Raw genomic sequence first — 21,216 nt, forward strand, 5'->3', positions numbered from 1 at the left:
GGCACCACCGTGAAGCCACCGCCACTGGTGATGAACTCCGGTGAACCGGTGGTGAGTTATGATATGAAAACTGAACTCTATACAAAGTACACTTTAATTTTAGTAGATGCATGTGGTGCTTTTCTATATAACCGAATGGGTTTATGTTCTTAAAGTGATCAAGTTGGTTTTGACCATGAAATCAATAATGGATAGTTGTTAATAAAAAAGTTGTAATTTATAAACTTGAAATGATGCATGCATGTTAAGATTTCTTGAAAATTTGGAAAAGGGTTTTTGGCTTCTTTGATAATAATCGAGTGGGTGTTTGATTAAATGATTCCTTTGGTTGTAAAATAATGTGTGCATATGATTGTGCTTAGAAAAATCAAAAATTGAGGTTGCATGTGAATCTTTGCTTCGGGTTTTGTGGACTTTTGCTTCAGCTTTTGTTAATAAAGAAGAGGGAATCGGTTTTTGTGGGTTAATCTTGTTGAATACTAAGTTTATGTGGCTTAAACATGATTGCATGTTAGTTTTAAAAAGGATCAAGATGTGCATGTCCTTGTTTCGTTCTTGGATTGTAAATTTTGAATTTTTGCCGAATGGAAAATGGGTTTAGAAGAGATTGATTTGTGATTAAGTGAATGCATGCATGTTGTTTGAATAATTTGATTAAGGTTGAGTCATTAGGTGATGTTTGGATTTGTGCTTCGAAAATCTTGATGAAAATAAGTTAAATGACTAAGTTAAGGCTTAAAACAAGTTGAAAATGTGATATAAGACTTTGCATGTCAAGATTGATCTTTGCATGTGTGTTTTTTTGATAAACCCGAATGGGTCTTAGGCTTAAAAAGAGAATTGAGTTGATGTTTGCTAAAAATCTTAGTGACTAATGAGAACTTGATTGCATGACCATGATTGAGTGGTGTTTATGTTCAAAATTTGTTAATAAAGAAAATGGTGCTAGTTTAAATGTTGGATCATGCTAGAACTAAAATTGTATGGTGTGATTTTTGAGAAATTTGATTGTATATGTATGATTATGGTTTGGATTTTTATGATTAAAAGAAAGGAGAGTGGTTCTTTAAAGGTTGTTGAATGAGATACGTGTTTATGTGAATTAAAGTGAGTATTTGATTGATTTTATGGTGGGTATTTGCAATAAGGCCGAATAGGCCATAAGAAATAAAGGTCAAAACTTGATTTTGGTAATTGAAAGAATGATTGAGTGTTATATGTGAAAATCTTTGATTTTGCTTGATTGGATTGTTGTTTTGGTTCGAATTAAGGAATAAAAGAAAAGGGAATGAAGTCGATTGATATATGTGAAAGTATGCACGTAAATGTTTGGTTGTAAATAGTGTCTAGTACTCGTAAAAGAGTCGTGTTAGTGTGATTTGAGAAATAGCCTAGGTCAAGCGAGTACGCTTTGATTGCTAGGTATATAAGGATATAAAAACTACGAGAAAGGATTGTGTTATGTGTTATGTGCTTATGTGTATAAGCTATACTCGTATAGTTCGATTCAAGAATATAATCGAGTTATCGTATAGAGTGATCGTTCCGGGAACGAGAGTTGGGAATCTAATTAAGATTTTGGTTTTTATTGTAGATTCGGAGCGTGAGGGCATTCGAGCTAGGAAAGGGAAAAGTATACTAGGTGGCAGTAGTTCATCCCTCAGGAAAGCAATTTCAGGCAAGTAACTCTGATTACTTGTGTAAATGATTATAAAGGAAATGTTGTTCATACCATGTAGAGTATTGAACTGTCAAAGTATAAAACCCTTGCTTTATGAAACCCTGATATTGATTTGAAGTACCCTTGTTCTTGATAACCTGTTATTGATAATCCTATTAATTTCACCCTTTGATAATCTGCCTTTCTGTTCCAGTTTCCTATAATGCCATGAATCATATTGAACCTTTAATTATCTTGGATAACTCTGTTAATGATACCCTGTTTCTCTTGATCGCCCTAATGATCCCTAAGTTATTACTGATCCTTCAAATTTAATGCCTTGAATTATTGTGAATTGTTCCTTGCGTATCTTTGATTCACTCCCTGAACTTTGTTTCTTTAAAATCTGAATTAAGAATGAGTTTCGACTTGAAAGAGTCTGAATGATTTCAAGGGCTTGGTAATGATAAAATGAATTTTAGAAAACCTATTTGTTTTTCCAACTCAAGGTTTTCCAAATGAATTCCTGATGGATTGGATTGAGACGTAAGAGGCTAGTGGGACTAGTCCAGTCATGGTAGGAGGCTATTGGGACTAGTCCAATTTAAGGCTGAAATTATGCCGAATGGTACCTTAAAGACCGGAATGGAGGTCGATACGGGCTGATCACCCGTATATAATGAAATGGAAAGATAAGTGATCTAATCAAGGGTTCTAAATGATTATTTAAAAAGGGAACTGAAACTTTTATTCAGTAAATTGATTTTTGGAAATGAAAATGGTTTATACTGTTTTGAAAAGAGTTGATTATGTTATTGTGGAGCTTAAAGCTCAGAACCCTGATTCCTGAAATTGTTGATCATATGAATGATTCTATATCTTGAAATACTGTTGCTTTCCTCTATCAAAAGATATATTTTGATCCTATAATGAATTGTGATGAATGTCGGCTTTCGTCCTGTTTCGAGCTTTGTTTCTTGAAAGCCCAACTATTCTTCGGATACCCTTTCCTTATCTCAAAGAAAACAAAATTAAATATATGGAAATCTGCCACCTAGATTAGCTAAAATAGAATGCCCTAGTTTGTTCAAAGTATATTGAGAATTGATATTGTAGAACTGCTATATAGTTACTTGCTGAGTTTTCTACTCACTTGTTTTGTCTTAATCTAACCATAGCAGTTAAGCAAGAAGATGGACAGGCTTAGGTGCACTGCTCGTAAGAGCGTACCTGGTGGTCCCTACCGTGTTGAGGGCTTCCAGTTGCCAAAGCAGGTAGTGCAGGTTATGAGTGAGCTTGCGCCTAGTAAGAGGTGTTTAAAGATACAATGGGTTATCTGTCGGTTCCCAGCCGGAATCGATATTGATTATTTAATAATATTTTGGGTTTGTAAGTTATATTCTGTGATTGGTAGTTGTAATCTTGTCTCATACTTTATCCTGCTGATCCTGTTAGTAGTAAATCGGGCTTTATGCATATTTAATTATTAGAATAGAGGTGTATGAGTCCTCATTTCCTAACCCCGAGATTGAGGGCGTCACAACTGTCCTTTACTTTTGAAGTATCTTAGCTTCTATACTCTAATGTTAGAGAATTTTCTAGCCAGATAGGCCATTGACTGTTCTAGCATATCCAGTTCTTCAAGAGTATAGAACTCATCCTTTTCCAAATCTAATATGACTTGCTCCTGTGAATCAATTGTTCTCTGCTCGCTTGTTGAGGCAACTGGAATATGAGATCTTGGTTCATCATTAGATGTTTGACCTTCATTTACTATTAAAGCACCTTAACCATCTACAACATGTCCTTGCCCAGATCTCAAAGGTTGCCTTTGAATCATCTCTAGTTCATAGGTTTTGAGAATTCCATATAGAACTTCCAGAGTTATTCTGCTCAAGTCTCTCCCTTCCCTGATTGTTGATATTTTGTGTTCCAAATGGTCAGGGAGAGTAAGCAAGAACTTCAGATTCACTTCTTCAGCTTCATAGAATTGGTCATAAAGCTGCAAGTCATTTATTAGCTTATTGAATCTTTCAAACACATCACTAATGCTTTCCTTAGGCTTAGCCATGAAACCCTCATACTGTGAAATCAGTATCCTTCTTTGATTAGATCTAACCTCCTCAGTTCCTTCACAGAGTGTTTCAATCTTCTCTCATATTTGCTTGGCAGTGTCACAGTTAATAATATTGTTGTACATCACATTGTCAAGTGACTCAATTGTCAAGTGACTCAATCAATATTAACTGCAAGCTGCTATCCAGGGAGACTTTCTCCTTTTCAGGGTCAGAATACTCAGCTGGATCTTTGGGAGCATAATGAGCTGGTATGACCATGTCTCCATCTGTAGATTCCTCAACTCTTACCATAGGAATGAAGGGTCCATTTTTGAGGATCTAAATATAGAATGGATTGGCCATTCTGATAAACAACATCATTTTCTTTTTCCAAAGAGTGTAATTAGCTTTGTCAAAGGTAGGAATTTTGATGCTACTGATTTTCTGTGTATTTATTCTTCCAAGATCTTGAATCTGTTTACTTTCAGATTTTGCTCTGATACCACTTGTTAGGTAATGAATCACACACAGGGGGGTGAATGTGTTTTTCTGATTTTAGGCTTTTCTTGAAAGTTAATGGTTGAACAAAGTAAATTAAATCTTGTATAGAAAAGTGTTCATGCATAATATAAGCTTGCAAAAAATAAAGAACACAAATCTTCAAAACTCACTTAATTTTTGTATTAAAAATTAAGATGTTTTACTACAAAATTTCTAAGCTCTTTGAAGTTAAAGAGCTCAGCTTCTTCTCGAGAGTGTTATAAGAATTTTAATCTAAATTGTTACTTCTAACTAGAGGACCAGTGTTAACTTTATATCTCAGTTAACTGTTGGTTTACACAATGGATAACAAATATGCTATTAACTTTTCTAAACTGTCACTTGTCATTTCTATTTATAGAAAAGCAAATCTTCCATTTATGGCTTAGCATATCTTTGGCATCCCGTGTTTACTTTAATCTTCCTCTGTCAGTTAATCTTTGCCATTGATCTTGCACACTCTTCAAGCTGCTTTTTGTAGACTTGTCAATCCAGTTGTTGGATTGTTTGTTGATTGTTTATCTTGGATATTAAACTGATCTGCAATTCTGTACTTTGAGACTGTACTTCGAGATCTCTAGTTTGAATTAATAGAACACTTGACATCTCGATAAGTGTATAGGCTTATTGAGATCTCTAGCACTCCATAATGAGTTCGGCTTGTAGAGGTCTTCATCTTGTCGAGATCTCTAGTCTTCATATTTTCACTTTGACTTGTAGATATCTCTGAGTTCTCGAATGAATATAGACTTGTTGATAACTCTGAGTTCTCTAGTGAAGGAATGACTTGTCGATATTTTTTGAGTTCTCGAGTAGCTTTCCTGACTCCTCTACTCCCGGTGGATATTGCTTATCCGTCGAGTAGTGATGGCTTATCCGTCGAGTAGACAATGCTTATCCATCGAGTAGATTTTGCTCATCCATTGAGTAGATATTGCTGATCCGTTGAGTAGACACTGCTCATCCATCGAGTAGAAGTTTCTCATCCATCAAGTAGATATTGCCCATCCGTCGGTACTCTCTGGAGTTTGAATGACTTCTCGATAAGCCATTCTGGAGTTCTCGAATGACTTCTCTATAACATTAAATCTGTGACTTGTAGAGATCTTGACTTAGAACATCTTTCTCCAAACAAATTTATTCAACTCCAAGCTTCTTCAAAATTCTTCTGAGGCATGATCTTCTTGATCTTCTTCCAGATAAAATCCTTAGGCTTGATACTGTTTTAGGAAAAAGACTCTAGTCTGCTCCTTTGCATTTTTACAGACTTTAAGTGTTACAAGTATAAAATACAAATTTAGATAACAATATAACTTACTTAGGGTTGACCCCAAGTTTAACTAATTACGGAAAATAACTGTTCATTAATCTTCTACTTAGATCATAGATGCTAATGACATTGTTAGCTCCAGTAATCTTTGACATCATCTATTATATATTATAACCCGTTTAATCATTTTATGCCAGAATCTTGTTTTCTGGATTTCATTTTTCTCCAGAAATATCAGCTTTGAAACTTTTTCAATTTTGATCCAAGGATTGCATTAACAAGTCATTTCTCAAAAACCCCTGATTATTCACTTGATTTTGAACTCCTTTTATATTCTTTTATTCTGACTGAGATGAACAACCCTATCTATAGGGGATACAAGGTATACATGTCTGTGTGATAGGAGTTGGATGGGACGCCATCACTTGTGTGTGTTATGACTACAAGAAGGTTAACAACCTTTAGTAGTGTCTTAATTTAGGCACGCAATGCCAAGTTCATTTGATCATATTGATCTCTCAGTTATTCTTTCATTTCAACAATACTTTCTCACAAATTCAGATTTTGGTAACCACAATGGTGGGACACCCGTTATGATATAAAATTCTTTTCTATTTGAAATTACATGATTTTATTATCTCAAATATACGAAGGTATGCCAATCAAGTTGGGCTGAGTTATATCTTGGTCAAGCCAAAGTAAGACTGCGTGATGGGATTATTAATAGCGGCAGTGGACTGCAATGTGATTAAAATATCAGTGGCGTATAACGAAGTTAGTCTGTTTCTTTACTTCTCTCCCTATTTATCTCTATCTCTATTTCTTTCCTTTCTTTTTATCTTTCTCTCTATTCTTTCTCTCTCTATCAGTAAAAGTGATTCTATGGAGAAATTTGTCAAATGGTATGTGGAAGGAACGATGGTGTGGAGCGAAACTCCTATGATAATTATGTTATACAAGGAATCCAAGTTTTTATTTAAGATTTTCAGAAAAGTTGCCTATGCAAGATTGAAAAGTTGGCCAGAAGATCCCTAGTGCTCTCTTCTGCAGATTCCGAGGATGGAATCCTTATAAGGGGGATAGATTGTAATATTCCATATTTTCAGATATCATTATTATTATTTGAAATTGTTTATGTGATTTTTAGGTGAATTTTGGTGAATTATCTGGTAATTGGAGTAATGTTTTGGATGTTTATATATGATATTCTTTGAGTATTTTAATTTTTATATGTCCAGAATAAAGTATAGATAATTATGGTATTTTTCTGGTAATTTTTGGATTGTTATATGATTTTATAAGAATTTATAGATTTAATAATTATTTTATGAGTAATTACAAAACTATTTTATAAAGCTGGGAATCGTTCAACTTCAACCGTTTTTTGCGTTTTTAAAACCCAGAACTCTTCAAAAAACTCCTTCCTAACCTAATCTGATAATTCCATATTCAAATCGAAAGTTTAACTTATAACACCCTCCAAATCCGGGGTATAGATTTGGGGCATTATGAACATTAACTACTTATTGAACCTGTACAATCACAATATAAATAAATAATTACCCCGTACTACTACTACTACTCAGGATCTTTTCAAGGTTAAGGATTGAAAACAAGAACGACATACCAACTTTATTACAACAATTCTAAATAAACTATCTTATAAACTCTCTTTATTACAAACCATTTTTCTATTCAAATTTTAAACTAAACATCTTTTATTCAAATTACAACTATCACTTATCCTGCTACACCTGCTCTGGCAATTCAAAACTCTCTTCTGGGATAGGGACAAACACTCTTGGAATTAGAGGGTCCCGCAGTTTGACTCGCTTCTTGACTATTCGGGTTCTGATGGGTTTCATTCTCAACCTTAACTGAAAAACAAGGTGAACAAAAATAATAGGGGTGAACCAAAATTGCTCAACAAGCCTGCAACAATATATATATATAGATAGTGTAAAGAGTGAAGGATAAATGAACCGTTAATCTGCTGGTTTGAACAACCATCTGTTTTTTGTAAAGAACAATGAATGCCATAACTGGCGAGTGCCAAATGAACGAGACTGGAAACAAGAACCAATATATGCACTATAACCTGCTGATCAGTCAGGATACAACGCGGATTTATACCCAACTGCATGGACCCAACCAACATATGGGGTACCCAAGCAACTATGGCCTAATAATCAAGGGTCCGGTTCATACCCAACCCGTATCGTAACCATCCAGTCCATAGCTTAGCATCCGGAGCAATGGGTATGCTTTCGATGTATCCCAACATCAGGATATATCAGAGTATATGTAAATAAGAGTATAAGTATTGAAATATGAATAGAGAATTCAATGAATTAGGAGAAATCAAGAATCAAACTTAAATAGAAACAAAGGATCAATAATTGTGTATCAGTGTTTGTGAACAAGAATTATCAAAGTGTAGCTATTATGAAAAGTTGGAAGTGATTCACTATTCTGAACTTAGAATAGGGGAAAAACTTGCCTGGTATGCACTTCACCTCGGATGATTCACAGCCTTCTATCTCCCTCTTGATTCGCCTTGCTGGTACCGAATCTATCAAGGAAGGATACTTATTTAGCTGACTTACATCGTACAAAATCTCAGATTGATACCATGTAACCCTAATCATCTACCCATACGATATTATCTGACTTACATATAATCATCTAACACATAAGGTTCACATAATCACGTAAATCACATAGCACGTAAGGCAGATAATTAATCTAGACTTATAAATATTTTTAGAATCGATACTAGACTTATATTTGCATTAAAAAAACTATCTGACTCGATTCCTAATTTTCAGGATTTCTTATACTCATTTTTATCACTAATAGGGTCTATAAATAAATAATTATCATAAGCCGACTTGCTTTCGAAAGAAATTATGATTTATAACTATTTTTAAAGGAATCAGGTCATTTTTCTGAGTCTAAGGGTCTTCGTTTCACTTAAATCGGATAGACGGTTTCATTATTAAAAAATAAACAAGATTTAATTAATTATAAATCAATTATAATTAATTAATCATAATTAATTAAACCTTAATTATATTTTCAAATAATTAATTAAGAATTATTATATTTTAAAATAATTTATTCCCTAATTTTTGGAATTAATTATAATTTATTAGAAATTATCTGATTAAATCGATAACTTATAATTAATTAATAATTATTACGCAATCTGATCGCAAATAAATAAATAAATCGATACTCGCTCATCAAACTGTTAAAAGTTCGGAACACAACTCGATTAATTACGAGTTTCTCGCTTGAGCCGATTAATTATCGAACCAATAATCGAATTAACCGATCTAATTATTTAATCTCATTTATTAAATAATTAATTAAATAATAAATACTAAATAATTATGTAAATAAATAGATAAATAAATAATTAAATAATTAACTTTTCGAATTTCTAAATTAATAAAATAATTTAGAATTTATTTACAAAATAAATCAGATTTTATTCATATTATTTATTTGATTTTCCAATTATCAAAACTGATTTTTTGAATTTTATAAAAATAAAAGTAAATTATTTATTCAGAAACAGATATCCTAAATCAGCAATTGGGTTTTTCAGATCAAAACTGAGTCGAATTTTCCAGGAAAACGGATCCTGAAGACCAGACCTGGGTCGACCCAACCCTACCCAGATTCCGGTGATGACACCAGTTTCGGATGAGCCTAATTTGAGTCCGTTTGACTCGATTCTGTTCGATTAGCTGATCCAGCACCTTTCCTGTATATGCAGCAACACAAACCCCACGTCCCCGGTGATCGACAATCCCCACGGCTTCTTCTCCGATGAACTCCGCCATTACCGCCGGCGAGCTCCACCTCCAAGTCCGGCGAACCTTTTTCAGGCCAACCAGGAACCATTTGGATCGTTTCTAATGTCAGTTTCATTCAAAATTTCACCAGAAACTCAACTATAACATCATCCAATCTTAATAACCCCTACAACGAATTCTCCGACCAAATCATAATATTTTCCGGCCAAAAACCAAAGCAACGATTCCGTACACGAAAAATTACACATAATAGCTTAAAATAAAGCTTATAACTTCTGTAATCTAACCCCTATCATCAAATCAACCTCAGGTTCATATAAAATCAAAAACGAATTTAATAAACTTGCATAAACCCTAAAATAAGAATAACAATTCAGGCTATCGTTTGATGAAATAAATAGCACAAATCAACTGTAAACAAGCATATAAAATTATCCCAAGCATCAATTTCATCCCATAACCCCACAATAAAAAATCCCCAATTTCAGTTCATAAACTCTAAATTACAAAATCACAAACCAAGCATCAAATCATGAAATTGATGATATGAAAATAAAGTAGAGATCATACGCTTCGTTTTGGTTACTCACATGTGAGATTTGGACAACGGAATCACTATGAAATCTTGGTTTGAATTCTTGAGCTGTTCTTCACCAACACAAATATTCTTGATTTTTCTGATTTTTTATAATTAATTAATATTTAATCAGTAATTTATACTAGTAAAAATAATACCCCTAAATAAAATTAAGGCCCTAATTATACATCTAATAAAATTATTTGGCCCCAATTTTTATAATTTTTGGGTATTAATAATGAAATTTTAAAAATCCAATAAATACAAAATATATGCCAAAAATTCCCAAAAATTGTGAATAATACAAAAATGCAAAGAAAAATGATGTTTGATAATTTCATGATCCTACAAAAATAAAAATGTGATTTTTGTGGGGTTTTTGACACCCGAAGGGGCCCGGAAAAGTCATTTTCCGCGAAAAGGGTAAATTTGTAAAACGTCTAGATATTCAGAATATCGATGTGGTATAGGCCATACTTGGCAAAATAGGGTCAATGATTTTGTTTGAAATATTGGCTTTTAAAACACTGTTTAGGCTATACAGATTTTGACATAACACATTTAACTTATAATAAAACACTATATACATACCCGAAACATATTTTGATTAAAAACAGATAAAACATAGCACATAGCAGTTAGGGTTTTAGGACTCAACACACTTACTCACATAATAATACACATAAATCACATTTATTAAAATATAATACAAGATTAATTTCTCAGTCGTTACATAACTTTTTCGATCTGGATTACGGTTTGACCCATACGCGTCCCGGCGCAAAATTTTCGATACGGTAATCATTTCGGTAAATCAATAAAACCCGTATTCTCGAGAGACGGGATATTTTTACATTATTGTCTCATAGGGTGTTTTATAAGAAGTTCGGTTTTGATAATTATCCAAATCTGGTATTAAATTGTATCGATTTTATAGTTACTTAGCGGCTAAGTAATCTATTTTTGGATCTGATATATAAGTGTAAATTCAATATTAAATTCCAGAATGTTTCAAAAATCATGAAACTCATACTGTCTTAAGTTTTGAATATTTAGAGAATTTTAAAATTATTTCAGAAAATTTTTGGAATTAAATTCACCCGCACGTTTGTTCGTTAAATCGTAAAATACGGATATGACGCGTGATTTATAAATGTTTTAAAAATTATGAAAATTTTATTTTATTATTTTTTAAATATTCCGAGAATTTTAGAAATATTTCGGTTTTGTAAAAATTATCGGACCGGGCCCCTATCGGGACGTCAAACCCCACAAAAATTGTATTTTCATTTTTATAAAATCGTGGGACTTCCAAATATTTTATATAATGCATTGTTGAAATATTCATAATTTTTAGGAAATTTTGGTATAAAGTTTTTATTTATTTGATTAAATATTATTCCCCGCTAATTATTAATTTTGGGCTAATTGTTTAAATGTTGTATTGATTTTTAGTTAAAAGAAAAAGAAAACAAAAAAAACAAAAGAGAAAAAAAAATCCTGTAAACCACCCGCAACCAACCCCCCCCCCCCATTTCACTATATCCACCGCCACCCACCACTATCTGTCTCTTTTCTCTCACCTCTGCTTATATACTTTTAATTTTCAAAAATTCATATCTTACAAACCGTTCATCCAAATTTCAATTGTTATATATATAAATGATCAGCGCTTTGATACCTACGTATAGGTATATATATTGTGAGGTTTTGAGAAGAAAATTTACGGAGCATATTTTCCGTTTTAATTAATTTTCGGGGCATAGAAAAGGAGTTTGACGGTGTTGATTACTCCACATGGCATCTCAGCGTGTATATATCTATCGCTATTAATTTCGGATTTTTCTGGAGATATTTTCCGGACATCAGATATTCTCTTCGGGGTGATTAGAATTTATTTTGGGTAACGATTCCAAAATTCCACCTTCGTACTTGTGTATATTATAGCACGTTAGTGTTTATATATTTATTTCATAAATTTCAGAAGTTGTTGTAGAAGTCGCTTTTGGCCGCGTTTTTCATTTCTGGCGTGTTTATACGTGCAAATATAAAATATTGTGTGTTTTAAATTTATTGACTTTATTAGAGTAGAGTTGGATTGTGTTGTTTGGGATTGATTTTGAGGGGTATGACCCCGGGAAAAGTCTGTTTTGTAAAGACGTTATTTCGAAAGTTTTTCTAAAATAATTATTTCAATTTCAAATTATTATCTTTTATTATTTTCAAAAATTATAATTTGATTCAATTATTTATAATTTGTTTTGATTTATTCTTATTTTATTCGTAATAAATAGACCGTTCGTCCGTTAAATACGAAACAAACGCGTAAAGACCCAGAAAAATATTCCTCTTCTATTAAAAATACTTTCGAGACCCAAATTCTTTTGTTTCGAAAGGTCGCTTGTTTTACGAGTCATTCTGAGTCGATTTTTGAGCGATAAATCATATTTTGACCCGATTTCAGTTTTAAGCGTATCGAATCGAACCTTTTAACAAACTGAGTCATATGAGATATGAATTATGTGATACGTGAATTATGTGTTGATATGTTATGTGAAATACATGTGTATGTAAGGCAAGAGTCTTGTAATTGACTGTCTTCTTTATGTGCGGGCTATCGTAGGGGTAGACAATAGGGTTTTGACGCGCAGTTCGTCGAGTAATTATCGTTAGACGATTAAAAATATTATTTTCTATTTATAGATGCGAGTCTTTCAAGACGATCAGGACCAGATGGAATGGATGAAGACTAGAGTTGAATAGTATGGAATATTGGGTTACAGCACTGCATGAGCAGCAGATCAGAGATTTAGCGAAGTAAAAGACAGTGAGGCCTTGAGATGACAAACTGAGATAATTGTGTTTATAAGAGTGTGACTAACTGCTAAAAACCCAAAGGCAAGTATCCCTATCATCACTTATTGTTCAATTGATATTTATTTTGAATCCCATTATGCAAGTATTGCTTTCCGTATTCTCAGTTTAGAATCGATAAATATTTTACATATCGCTGAATTAAATGTTTATTATGCAAGTACTCTTTGTTATTCTATATTCAGAATAGTTAAATGTTTTTACTTATCAAATTACTGGATTTATAAATGTTTTGGATTTTGAGAAAAGTGATTTGGTTGCGAGTATTCCTGCCCAAGTGAATTGGGGAAAAAAATTATTTCGGGTGTCGATTATTATGACCCCTTTTCAATAAAAGGTTTTAAGATTGGATCAATGCGTAAGTGACCGGAGCGGATGGTCCAGAGGAGGGCTATTGCAAAGTATCATATGAAATATTATGACACAATTTGTGCCACAGGCATATATATATTGCCTTTTTATTTGAGTACTCGTGTTGTGGGGACATGTTTCTATAAATCATGACCTTGTGCTATCACACGGGCTGATCAGCATGTGATAGTACATCCGTCGGTGAATGATCCCAATCTAAATTATTATATTGTTTTTGATAATCATAGAATAAATGATTTATCAACTGTTTCTATTTTGGATTAATGGTGAAATGCAATTTTGATTCAGATTCTGATTTATGCTGATACTTACTTTGTTGTTGAATATCAAAGGCGGTATTAGTATAGATGATTGATGCTGACTTCAGTATGGGATGTTGTGAGAATCAAAGTTCGTATTGATATCTAATTTGATATAACAACAAAATGAGTATTAATATCAAGAGTTCGGTTTTGAATAAAGTTTATGATTCAATCCATAATCATTGCTTCTTGTTATTTTGTTTACGATATTTTCGTAAACACGGTTTTACGAGTTTTATCCTCGTCGAGATTCAAAGTATTGCTGAAGCATTTTGCTCAAAAATATCAAAAAGAATTTTAAATACAGTGAGAAACAATTATTCAATTCTTTAATAAATTTTCTGTTTCAGCAATTATGATTTTAAATGTTCTGCTCCAATGTAGATGTCGGTTTCATATCAAAAGACCCTATATATATGCTATAATGATCTTGTTGAGCTTTTATTTCGCTCATACTTGCCTATTTTCAAATGTAACCTCCAGTGAGGATTAACTTGCGTTGTTTATCAGCGTAATTCGAGAAAGCAAACAAGACGCTTTTGAAAGGTGCTTGGTCCAGGGTTTGCGGACTAGTGTAAGTTTTATTGTGTAGAGTTGCTTATATTATGTTATATTATAGTTGTGTATTTTATAGTTGGGCCTAGTATACTTCTTTTCGAAGTTATACTAACGGGTTGAGTTTTAAGATTTGAAATTATTGAAAAGAGTTTGAAAAGAAAGAGAAATTTTTTTTATGGAATTTGGAATTCTTGTTTCTAGAACTGTAACCTTAAAAGATCTTGGATTAGTCTGGGCTCATAATTGATAAATATCTTCCGCTGGCATTTATTTATTGATTTAACAGGTTAATTTGGATTTAGGTTTTATAGTGACGACCAAATCCTCTGACCCCGGATTTGGGGGCGTTACTGTTTGCCCTTCTTCACGATATTAAAGAAAGTAAAGGACCCTTTATGGATTGATGAAAGCCATGTAATCTTTGAGAAATTGAAGAAACGGAAAACTGGAACACCAGAAGAAGTACTAAATTTATACATGGAAAACTCAATTGCGTAATTGAGACTTGCCCCTATAAGAAAAGACATGGAGGTTCAGTAACCCATGTTAGGTCACACAACACTGTAGAAGGGGGTTGAATACAATGTTCTCACAATCAAATCGATTTAAACACAAGTATGTAACAAAGATCAAATATATTCAATAAACTTTGTTACAATATGAACTGTTGTTCTCTCTCAGTGATGAACAAATATCACTAAGAGCTACTAGGTTACAATGTATAATCTTCTCGATAATGATAACACATATAGTGTAAACCCTAAGTCTATGTTTATATACTATACAGTTACAAGATATATTCTAATTGATATGGAATACAATTCTGTCTCCTAAAATATATCAATCAGATATCTTCTACAAGTCTTCCAGTCTTCTAACTCTTTCCATGCATATCTTCTATTATTTTAGTCCAGATTTTCTACTGTAAATCAGCTTCCTTCCTTATCTGAAAGTCTTCATGTACTTAAGTTCTGATATGACCTTAAGTTCTGATATTAAGTTCTGACTTCCAATAAGTCCTGATTTGTCCTGTTGTTAAGTTCTGAAAACTAAACACAAATCATATTAGACATGACATCTCAAATATATCTAACAATCTCCCCCAACTTGTAAATTATGCAAAATATACAAGTTAATAGATTTGATGATGTCAAAAACATTTAAGTACAAATGCAAATAAGAGTTTAACTAGATAACTAACTACAACTTACAGTCCTTGTAGCTTTTACCAATCTCATTGAGTCAATTTGAATCCAAAATGATTCTTGACAAAGCTTGATATCAGATTTTCTTCTTTACTCCTCAGGACTTAAGATAGTGTAGTCTTGACTTGCTTCATATCTTCATTTTGACTTCCAATCTGGTAGATTACAGTTCTTAAAGTAGAGATATGGTTTCTTTCTAAACCATCATTCAGTCTTATTATCCTAGGATTAGAAGAATCTTCATTGTAGCATAGACATTTCTCATTTAGTATCACTTCAAGCATAGCAGAATCCTTCTTTATTGGAATCTCACTTCCATCATTTTCAACAATATTAGGAATAAATTATGTAATCCTTGAACCAGAAATTCTTGCTTTATCTCTGATGGTCTTCAATATGAATTTGACCATCTCCTGGTAATATCAGACTTTACCTCTAAAAGGTAATAAAAGAATTGAAGTTCTTTCAGTCAGTTGTTTAGCACATCTGATTCTGACATTTGACATGTCCTTCCATCTTCAAGAAAAAGAATCATATTTTCCTTGACATTATGCTTGTCATGAACATACAGAACCACTTGAATAGAGATAACCTTATCAAGGTGTTTCCGTGTAACATCTTGAAGAGGTCTGTCAGTCAATAGAAATGGATCTCTAGTAGCAACTTCAACTCCTGTTTTGATCTTAGCTTCATCAGTACCTAGTCCAGCCATGTCTCTTGGTTCTCTAGCATTTAACCCAATAGTCATGAAAGTAGACAGCAATTGGCTTTTCTTTGGATCTGAGGGTTTGACATTCTTCCACAGAAGTTTCATTTTATCAGCTACTTCCATCTTGTCTAAATCAACTTGAGCACTGTCAGAGGTTGATTTCTTGATAACTTTATCAGTACTTGTTGCTTCTTCTTTAGCTTGTTGTTCTTCACTCTGAACAACTTGAGCTTTGTCAGAGGTTGATTTGGATTCTTCAGAAATCTTCCTTCTTTTCAGAGTTTGAACATCTTCATCTTCATCTTCAGCAAGAGTATCATCAGTAACTTGAACCATTTTGCATACTGGTTTCATCAGGATTTGAGGAATTTTCATCTCCAGTGGCTTGGTTGGTTCATCAACTTTTCCTTTCCCTTTGTCTTTAGGAACAATCTGTGATCTTGTCATGGGCTTTGAAGCCTCAGAATTTGACTTCTCTTTGATCATAATGCCTTTCTCTTTAGGCCTTGGAGGTTTCTTAGCAACAGAAGCTTTTGGCTTTAGATTTGTCTTTTCAGCTTTAAATCTAGCTTCTTCCTCCTTGAGTACTTTCAAATCCATTCCTGGATTATGTTTCAGAAATAATCTTCTAGCAATTTCCTCATCAAGTGTCTGAATCTTGAGATCTTTGTAGTAGACAGTTGTCTGCTTTCCCTTGAGCTTCAAAGTTTGCATGAACTTTTGAGAGTCTTGACTTCCACCTTATACCAGAACATCAGGCTTTGTCCTCAGACTTTGCTCATCAGAACTTGATATCAGATTTTGAGTATCAGTACTTGCTATAAGATTTTGAGTTTGAGCAGCTTCAGAACTTGTCTTCTTTTGAATAGAAGATTTGCTTGCATCAGAGATTAGTTTCCCAGAAGAAACCTTGCTGTTTTGCCCTTTACCTTGAACTTGACCTCTACCCTTGCTAGGGTTTCCCTGGTCATCAGCTTCATCATCTTTCCTCTTCAGTACTTGATCATTAGAACATTTGTACTTAACTACCTTCTCCCCCTTTTTGGCATCATCAGGTAGTAGGAGAGAGAGAAGAAGTTATACTGAAGATTGAATCTCATTCAACTGAGTTTGCTGAGAAGCTTGATTTTGTAGAACCTCAGTAATTTGGGCCTGTTGCTTCTCTTGAGCTTTCTCAATTGCTTTTACTTTCTCAGGAATAGGTCTGATAAACCTTGACTTTTCTAACTTTAGATTCATATCTAGTTTTTCAGCTGACTCAAGAAGTTTATCAACCTTGGCATGAGTTTGAGAGTGTAAACCTTGAAGATTTTTTGTTAGACAGAGCTGTTACTTTGAGTTGTGTCTTGAAATCAGAATTTGTGAGCAACTCATCAGCCTTATCAAAATGGTCTGTCAGTACTTTAGAGCTTGGAATGAAATTAGAGTCATTCCACTTCTTGGTCCACTCCACACCTCTGTGAGTATCTTCCCAAGGAATAGGAGCAGCTTGCTCAACAAACTTCTCAATAAGTGCCTCCTTTCCTAGATTGGGAGCTGAAGTATGAACAGAAACACTGTCTTCAGAACTTGAAGAAGACTCATCATTTTCTGATAAGACAAGTGTATGTGAGGTAACTGGAGATTCAGGAATAGCTTCATCTAAATTCTAATCAACAGAATTTTTCTCCAGAATTGGTGTAGATGGTATCTCAGCATTTAAGATTGGAGAGTGAGGTGGAGATGTCTGAGCTGCTGTAGGAGCTTCCAGATAAAGAACAGTTGGTATATTCAGATTGTGAATATCTATTTCAGAATTTATGTCTTGTTCTTCAGCATTATCTGTAGCTTTAATAGGAGAGACATTAGGTGTTAGCACAGTATCTTAAGCTTGAGTAGGAGATGGAAGAGCTTCAATTACAATAGGTTCTGATGAGATCAGAGATTCCTGATCCCCTTCCTCAGCTTCAGTAGTTTCCTCAGATAGAGGCTTAGCCATGTGCCTTTTTGCTCTCATTTTCTTCAATCTCCTTGCTAGTGAAGGAGTTGCTTGAGCATCAGAACTAGTAGTTCTCTTTCTCTTCAAAGTATCAGAACTTTGAGCTTCAGCATTTACCTGTGGGGTTGACCCTACAGCTTCTGTTTCTTTCTGAAAAACCAGAGTTTCATCTTCAAAAGTCACAGGTTCTGATGCATGAACCTGTACTTGTTCTTCTTCACTATCAGACTCATCCCTGAGAATCATTTTTCTTCTCTTTTTTGGGGGTTGAGGAACAGACTTTGCCCTCTTAGGCTTGGAAGATGAAGGTGATTGTATGTGCTGATGGTTGGTGTTTTGAAGATTGAGCTGATGGTTGGAAGTAAGTTCTGATTATTGGTTGAGTTGGTTGAGGTTGAGAGGTGGTTGGTTGTGTAGTTGCTGATGGAGGTTGGGATGGTTGTACATCAGGATATATGGTAGAATATGTGGCTGGATCAGAGTTTACCAAAAATTGTTTGACAGAATTAGGAATTTGGAGGGGTCTCAAAATAGTTTTCTTATTATCTGATAATAAGTCGATAAAGGCTCTCTTAGCAAGCTTAAATGGTTCAATTAACTTACTTGCTAATTGGGGTGCATCAGAACAACAAAAACTATAAATAAGTTGACAGAATCTAGCAAAGTAAACTGTATTTCTATCTTCTGTCATCTTATCCCCAATAAAGCCTAAAATAGCACTTGCATAATCAAAATGAGTTTGATTAATGAGAACATACCCGATTTGTTGACTGAGAATAGGGATTGCATCAAAATTAGAACATTTGTTGGCGAAGGCCTTTATGATGTAGTCAAAGAAGAAACTCCATTCCCTCCTTATGTGAGGTCTCTACAATTGACCCAGCTTTGCCAATCTCTTTTCATACCCCAAACTAGCCATCATCTGCTGAAGGACTGGCTCCTCAACAGTTGAACTGTAGACACAGTTTTCTGGAAAATGTAAAGCCTGCCGAACTGTAGCTAGAGTCCATACATGCTCATTCTCCCCTGTTGAAAAGATGATACTTGGGGACCCATGAGCACCACCATCATCATACATGCCACTTTTCCAGAACTCCAGCACTTGAGTTCCTGAGATAGATTGAGGTTGGGTCAAAGCATACCCAATCTCACTGTTAGCAAGGAAATCCTGAATGAAATGAAGATCTGTTGGGGCTTCATCCTTGCTGAGAATAGCTAAGTAATTGTTAGGAACAAACTTAGCTCCACTGAAAATAATATCTTTTGGTGCCATTTCTGTGAAAAATCAAATGAGAAGAAGAGTGTTTGCAAGGTGTTTGATAAAATGCCTGTATGAAAAACAGCTTCAGAGAATATTAATGGGTGAGAGAAAATAAGAGAGATAAGAAAATGAGAGATGTAGGTAAAAGATTGTAAAATCTTTTAACATTCTTATTTATACAACCCACATGAAATATGGCAGACAGTTTACACCTGGCAACATATGAACAACCAATAGTTAAAGCAGGAGTTAGTGGGCACGGGAAATAAGTAATAATTACTATGCACATGCATTTTTTCAAGACAAACATGTTTACCACTAACCCAAATGATTATGACTGTCTTTATCTCACCTAATTATATTCTGATTATGACCGTTACAGAATTTACCACAAATAAGTCAAGTAAATAAATAATGCCACGTAAGCATCAGAGTTTGCATCAGGATTTAATATCAGAACTTGACTATTATCATATTTTAACAGTCATCAGAACATGGCTTCTGTACTCAAAAAGTGAATGTTTGTTACTGTGATTCTTCATACAAATAATGACTTGTTTCTTCAGAGTTTAATCATCATAACTTCCATTAGAACTTGTCCTCGGAATTTGTGCTAATGACACTTAACTGTTTGTCAAAAATAACTTAATCACCACAGTAATTTTCATCATTCATATGGAGTGAAAGTGTGTGCATTTAGCAAAATATCAGATAAAGATTAAAGTCTGATAAACTTCAGTACATCTTAGATGTGGCGCCCTCCAAACCCGGGTCAGAAGTTTGGGGTCCATAACACATACACAATATATAAACCTGTATAAGAAATATTATTTGCAATGACCCTACTTTACATAACCATAGATCACAACAGGTTAAAGTATAAAAACAAGCTACAACCTTAACTTTTATTACAACGTACCAAATCCCAACTAATTTAACTTACAACTGATAATGAAATTATTCTTACAATCTTACTATCTCACTACCAATATAAGCTCCTGCTAGCTCGATTCAACTCAATCTGGAATCCTGGCTTGTACTCTGAATTGAGGAACCTCGCTATCAACCATATCCTTTTTAACTGTAGAATACATAAAAAGATTTGCAAGAGTGAGCTAACTAGCTCAGCAAGTCATAATAACGATAACTAAGGTTAAACAATGTTCAAATGGAAATGATTCAGAAGAATCAAGTTTCTTGTTAAATAATCATTAGAATTGGACATTCATTTTAAATTTTAAAACCAAGGTTAGGCTGCTGATCAGTCACATACTAACCCCGAGCAAGGCACACAACTCTGCTCTATAATCTGGATCCAAGGCACACATTGGCCTAATTCGACCACGAATCTGGTCTGACCACGAATCTGGTCCACATAAAGAAAACTATCCAATTCTAAAACAGTTCTGTATGATAAACAATATAATTCAATAGAACAGGATTATAATCAATGATGATAAAACACTTGAATAAAAGCGTAATGCAATTCATGGGTATCACAAGGGTATATCAGGGTATGTATGAGAAATGGTTTTCAGCCTGTAAGAGGATCAGGTATTAGACGAATAATGATTTTTCAAGGTTTAGTTCTTTGATGTTATAAAGAATGGTTAGGGTATAAAAGTTTCTGTGTTTTCCAAACAATTATGTTCCAATGTTTGGTATTTGGTAGTTATACACTTGGAGAGTAGTATTATATTTGTGTGGTTTGGTATCTGAAAATCAACAAAGGATGGTTTACAAAGAAAAAGGCTTACGACTCAAAGTCCAAATGATATGATCCGGTTTCAAGGCTGTATGATTCCAAGTACTCACAATATAAAACAGTGCCATTTGAATATTAACAATTTGTCACAAGAGAATTTAGAAATATTTGCAATATATCTCGAGAAAAATTTAGAAGTACTTGCCTTACAGTGCTTTACAACTATTATTGATCGACTCTGCCGCTCAGGCTTTATTGTCTATCCACTAAATCACCCTGGATTCGACCTCAACACTTAAGTCCTTTGATTGGAACCTTACTGAA

Source organism: Apium graveolens, chromosome 3, assembly GCF_009905375.1.
Source record: "Apium graveolens cultivar Ventura chromosome 3, ASM990537v1, whole genome shotgun sequence".
Lineage (NCBI taxonomy): Eukaryota > Viridiplantae > Streptophyta > Magnoliopsida > Apiales > Apiaceae > Apium > Apium graveolens.